The sequence below is a fragment of the Euprymna scolopes genome, chromosome 21, assembly GCF_053919585.1.
Source record: "Euprymna scolopes isolate OS-2025 chromosome 21, ASM5391958v1, whole genome shotgun sequence".
NCBI classification, from domain to species: domain Eukaryota; kingdom Metazoa; phylum Mollusca; class Cephalopoda; order Sepiida; family Sepiolidae; genus Euprymna; species Euprymna scolopes.
Window position 1 is genome coordinate 63,925,769 of NC_136502.1, and position 6,800 is coordinate 63,932,568.

General features: G+C 26.9%; 1 protein-coding gene across 17 annotated transcripts in view; it reads right to left on the reverse strand.

Annotated features, from left to right (window-relative positions):
- The window catches only part of LOC145242419 (P2X purinoceptor 4-like), a 691,075-nt gene that overhangs the window by 55,836 nt on the left and 628,439 nt on the right, over positions 1 to 6,800 (reverse strand). The gene's annotated exons all lie outside the window — the stretch shown is intronic.

Consider the following 6,800-nt stretch of genomic DNA (forward strand, 5'->3'; position numbering starts at 1 on the left):
CAATGATTTGTTTTATCCCTGCTATTTTTTATTTTCCAATGATTTGTTCTATCCCTGCTATTTTTTATTTTCCAATGATTTGCTTTATCCCTGCTATTTTTTATTTTCCAATGATTTGCTTTATCCCTGCTATTTTTTATTTTCCAATGATTTGTTTTATCTCTGCTATTTTTTATTTTCCAATGATTTTTTATCCCTGCTATTTTTTATTTTCCAATGATTTGCTTTATCCCTGTATTTTTTTATTTTCCAATGATTTGTTTTATCTCTGCTATTTTTTATTTTCCAATGATTTGTTTTATCTCTGCTATTTTTTTATTTTCCAATGATTTGCTTTATCCCTGCTATTTTTTATTTTCCAATGATTGGTTTTTATCCCTGCTATTTTTTTATTTTCCAATGATTTGTTTTATCCCTGCTATTTTTTTATTTTCCAATGATTTTTTTTATCTCTGCTATTTTTTATTTTCCAATGATTTGGTTTATCTCTGCTTTTTTTTTTTATTTTCCAATGATTTGTTTTATCTCTGCTTTTTTTTTATTTTCCAATGATTTGTTTTATCTCTGCTTTTTTTTATTTTCCAATGATTTGTTTTATCTCTGCTTTTTTTTATTTTCCAATGATTTGTTTTATCCCTGCTATTTTTTTTATTTTCCAATGATTTGTTTTATCTCTGCTTTTTTTTTATTTTCCAATGATTTGTTTTATCTCTGCTTTTTTTTATTTTCCAATGATTTGTTTTATCCCTGCTATTTTTTATTTTCCAATGATTTGTTTTTTCCCTGCTATTTTTTATTTTCCAATGATTTGTTTTATCTCTGCTTTTTTTTTTATTTTCCAATGATTTGTTTTATCTCTGCTTTTTTTTTATTTTCCAATGATTTGTTTTATCCCTGCTATTTTTTATTTTCCAATGATTTCTTTTATCTCTGCTTTTTTTTTATTTTCCAATGATTTGTTTTATCTCTGCTATTTTTTATTTTCCAATGATTTGTTTTATCCCTGCTATTTTTTATTTTCCAATGATTTGTTTTATCTCTGCTTTTTTTTTTCCAATGATTTGTTTTATCTCTGCTATTTTTTATTTTCAAATGATTTGTTTTATCCCTGCTATTTTTTATTTTACAATGATTTGTTTTATCCCTGCTATTTTTTATTTTCCAATGATTTGTTTTATCCCTGCTATTTTTTATTTTCCAATGATTTGTTTTATCCCTGCTATTTTTTATTTTCCAATGATTTGTCTTATCCCTGCTATTTTTTATTTTCCAATGATTTGTTCTATCCCTGCTATTTTTTATTTTCCAATGATTTGCTTTATCCCTGCTATTTTTTATTTTCCAATGATTTGTTTTATCCCTGCTATTTTTTATTTTCCAATGATTTGTTTTATCCCTGCTATTTTTTATTTTCCAATGATTTGCTTTATCCCTGCTATTTTTTATTTTCTAATGATTTGTTTTATCCCTGCTATTTTTTATTTTCCAATGATTTGTTTTATCCCTGCTATTTTTTATTTTCCAATGATTTGCTTTATCCCTGCTATTTTTTATTTTCCAATGATTTGTTTTATCCCTGCTATTTTTTATTTTCCAATGATTTGCTTTATCCCTGCTATTTTTTTATTTTCCAATGATTTGTTTTATCTCTGCTTTTTTTTATTTTCCAATGATTTGTTTTATCCCTGCTATTTTTTATTTTCAAATGATTAGCTTTATCCCTGCTATTTTTTCTTTTCCATTGATTTGTTTTATCCCTGCTATTTTTTTATTTTCCAATGATTTGTTTTATCCCTGCTATTTTTTATTTTCCAATGATTTGCTTTATCCCTGCTATTTTTTATTTTCCAATGATTTGTTTTATCCCTGCTATTTTTTATTTTCCAATGATTTGTTTTATCCCTGCTATTTTTTATTTTCCAATGATTTGCTTTATCCCTGCTATTTTTTTATTTTCCAATGATTTGTTTTATCCCTGCTATTTTTTATTTTCCAATGATTTGTTTTATCCCTGCTATTTTTTATTTTCCAATGATTTGTTCTATCCCTGCTATTTTTTATTTTCCAATGATTTGCTTTATCCCTGCTATTTTTTATTTTCCAATGATTTGCTTTATCCCTGCTATTTTTTATTTTCCAATGATTTGTTTTATCTCTGCTATTTTTTTTATTTTCCAATGATTTGTTTTATCTCTGCTTTATTTTTATTTTACAATGATTTGCTTTATCCCTGCTATTTTTTTATTTTCCAATGATTTGTTTTATCTCTGCTATTTTTTATTTTCCAATGATTTGTTTTATCCCTGCTATTTTTTATTTTACAATGATTTGTTTTATCCCTGCTATTTTTTATTTTCCAATGATTTGTTTTATCCCTGCTATTTTTTATTTTCCAATGATTTGTTTTATCCCTGCTATTTTTTATTTTCCAATGATTTGTCTTATCCCTGCTATTTTTTATTTTCCAATGATTTGTTCTATCCCTGCTATTTTTTATTTTCCAATGATTTGCTTTATCCCTGCTATTTTTTATTTTCCAATGATTTGTTTTATCCCTGCTATTTTTTATTTTCCAATGATTTGTTTTATCCCTGCTATTTTTTATTTTCCAATGATTTGCTTTATCCCTGCTATTTTTTATTTTCTAATGATTTGTTTTATCCCTGCTATTTTTTATTTTCCAATGATTTGTTTTATCCCTGCTATTTTTTATTTTCCAATGATTTGCTTTATCCCTGCTATTTTTTATTTTCCAATGATTTGTTTTATCCCTGCTATTTTTTATTTTCCAATGATTTGCTTTATCCCTGCTATTTTTTTATTTTCCAATGATTTGTTTTATCTCTGCTTTTTTTTATTTTCCAATGATTTGTTTTATCCCTGCTATTTTTTATTTTCAAATGATTAGCTTTATCCCTGCTATTTTTTCTTTTCCATTGATTTGTTTTATCCCTGCTATTTTTTTATTTTCCAATGATTTGTTTTATCCCTGCTATTTTTTATTTTCCAATGATTTGCTTTATCCCTGCTATTTTTTATTTTCCAATGATTTGTTTTATCCCTGCTATTTTTTATTTTCCAATGATTTGTTTTATCCCTGCTATTTTTTATTTTCCAATGATTTGCTTTATCCCTGCTATTTTTTTATTTTCCAATGATTTGTTTTATCCCTGCTATTTTTTATTTTCCAATGATTTGTTTTATCCCTGCTATTTTTTATTTTCCAATGATTTGTTCTATCCCTGCTATTTTTTATTTTCCAATGATTTGCTTTATCCCTGCTATTTTTTATTTTCCAATGATTTGCTTTATCCCTGCTATTTTTTATTTTCCAATGATTTGTTTTATCTCTGCTATTTTTTTTATTTTCCAATGATTTGTTTTATCTCTGCTTTATTTTTATTTTACAATGATTTGCTTTATCCCTGCTATTTTTTTATTTTCCAATGATTTGTTTTATCTCTGCTATTTTTTATTTTCCAATGATTTGTTTTATCCCTGCTATTTTTTATTTTCCAATGATTTGCTTTATCCCTGCTATTTTTTTATTTTCCAATGATTTGTTTTATCTCTGCTATTTTTTATTTTCCAATAATTTGTTTTATCTCTGCTTTTTTTTTATTTTCCAATGATTTGCTTTATCTCTGCTATTTTTTATTTTCCAATGATTTGTTTTGTCTCTGCTATTTTTTTATTTTCCAATGATTTGTTTTATCCCTGCTATTTTTTTATTTTCCAATGATTTGTTTTATCTCTGCTATTTTTTATTTTCCGATGATTTGTTTTATCCCTGCTATTTTTTCTTTTCCAATGATTTGCTTTATCTCTGCTTTTTTTTTTATTTTCCAATGATTTGTTTTATCCCTGCTATTTTATTTATTTTCCAATGATTTGTTTTATCCCTGCTATTTTTTATTTTCCAATGATTTGCTTTATCCCTGCTATTTTTTATTTTCCAATGATTTGTTTTATCTCTGCTATTTTTTATTTTCCAATGATTTGCTTAATCTCTGCTATTTTTTATTTTCCAATGATTTGTTTTATCCCTGCTATTTTTTATTTTCCAATGATTAGTTTTATCTCTGCTATTTTTTATTTTCCAATGATTTGTTTTATCTCTGCTATTTTTTATTTTCCAATGATTTGTTTTATCTCTGCTATTTTTTATTTTCCAATGATTTGTTTTATCCCTGCTATTTTTTATTTTCCAATGATTTGCTTTATCCCTGTATTTTTTTATTTTCCAATGATTTGTTTTATCTCTGCTATTTTTTATTTTCCGATGATTTGTTTTATCCCTGCTATTTTTTCTTTTCCAATGATTTGCTTTATCTCTGCTTTTTTTTTATTTTCCAATGATTTGTTTTATCCCTGCTATTTTATTTATTTTCCAATGATTTGTTTTATCCCTGCTATTTTTTATTTTCCAATGATTTGCTTTATCCCTGCTATTTTTTATTTTCCAATGATTTGTTTTATCTCTGCTATTTTTTATTTTCCAATGATTTGTTTTATCTCTGCTATTTTTTATTTTCCAATGATTTGTTTTATCTCTGCTATTTTTTGTTTTCCAATGATTTGTTTTATCTCTGCTATTTGTTATTTTCCAATGATTTGTTTTATCTCTGCTATTTTTTATTTTCCAATGATTTGCTTAATCTCTGCTATTTTTTATTTTCCAATGATTTGTTTTATCCCTGCTATTTTTTATTTTCCAATGATTAGTTTTATCTCTGCTATTTTTTATTTTCCAATGATTTGTTTTATCTCTGCTATTTTTTATTTTCCAATGATTTGTTTTATCTCTGCTATTTTTTATTTTCCAATGATTTGTTTTATCCCTGCTATTTTTTATTTTCCAATGATTTGTTTTATCCCTGCTATTTTTTATTTTCCAATGATTTGTTTTATCCCTGCTATTTTTTCTTTTCCAATGATTTGCTTTATCCCTGCTATTTTTTATTTTCCAATGATTTGTTTTATCTCTGCTATTTATTATTTTCCAATGATTTGTTTTATGCCTATTTTTTTGTTCCAATGATTTGTTTTATCCCTGCTATGTTTTATTTTCCAATGATTTGCTTTATCCCTGCTATTTTTTATTTTCCAATGATTTGTTTTATCTCTGCTATTTTTATTTCCCACTGATTAGTTTTATCCCTGCTATTTTTTATTTTCCAATGATTTTTTCTATCCCTCATATATATATATAATAGTAAGTTATGGCAATTAACATCCACAGAATATTCTGCATTTGATGCTTGTGAGCATTTGTCAGGCTTATGCGAAAAATTGTGTTTATCGCACGTTTATATATAAGCACGCGCTATTGAATTTTCTAGTTTGCCAATCAGCTCCCTAATTGCAACCATGCACATTCTAATCAGCCAATGGGTGGGCACTTACAGGACAAAGGTACAGCTTGACCTCTGGTTCACCCCTTCTCTTTGTGTGTTTTATTTGAAGGATAGATATCCTATTGTTGTTGTAAGCTGACCTACTTTCAGCTTAGGTGTCGTTAAATATGTTATTTTGTGTTTTAGTCTATATTTCGGATATTATGTTAGTTTTATATATTTAAAATTCGCTATCGTATTCTTTAAAGAACTCAGACATCTAGTAAACTGTAGGAGAGAAATAACAAAGAAGTGTGTGCACAGGATAAACTTTACTTACAGATAGTGATACAAAGTAATTCTTAAATTGACAATAACAAAGGAAATAAATAAATAAAATAAAAAATAAAATAAAATAAACCTACATATTCATAAATAAGTCTCTCTCTCTCTCTCTCTCTCTCTCTCTCTCTCTCTCTCGATATATATATATATATATATATATATATATATATATATATATATATATATAAAGCTGGATGTGTGTGTGTAATCACGTAATCACATAATCACGTTATCACATAATCACGTTATCACATAATCACGTTATCACATAATCACGTAATCACGTTATCACATTATCACATAATCACGTTATCATGTGATTACATCATCGCACTGACACATCAGTTTTGTTAAATAATCAAAGTTAAGTGATGCTGAATCTGACCAGTGAGTGACCATTTGAGAATACCAGGTGCTGTATGTGAGAGAATGGCCAAACCTCTCTGCAAAATGCTGCAGCACTGAAGATACTTTTAGCAAGTTCTTCAATATAATTTATTTAGCCACACATGTGTCGATACAATAAAATGTCCTTCTGTGGAACTTCGCTTTTCAGTCATATGGCAAAGCTCATCTTTGATGAGTGAAGAAGGCTGTATGATAAAAACTTGGTTTACAACCAAAATTCAAATTTCTTAATTTGATTTAAATTCAACCAAAATCCAAAAGAATTCAATATATTGATAGATATCCTGCTAATTGAGAATACAATTCATGAAACTGGACAAGCGATGAGTGACAGCTTCAGAAGAATTCTCGATGACTGTGCACACAAAGTATTTCTCACTTAGCACAAAGACTGGATGTGACCCTTTTTTTGGGGAGCTGGATTTTTTACATTAAAAGCTGACCATTGTCTAACTCTGCTATTGTGGTAAGGCGAGTAAAGAGAGACTGAAGGTCAGTTTAAATATGGGGAATTCAACTCTCAAAAAGGAAACATTCTGAATGGCTGCAAAATTTGGATCGATGGGTATTCTTTGGTATACCCCCCCTCTTACTTCCTTAGAAGAAGGAAATGCCTGGAAGTAGGGTCTTCTGTGATTGAACAGCAAAGAAGCATCACTGTGACACAAGGCTAGTTGTTTAATATAATTAATTCAGTTATCCCCAAGAAGC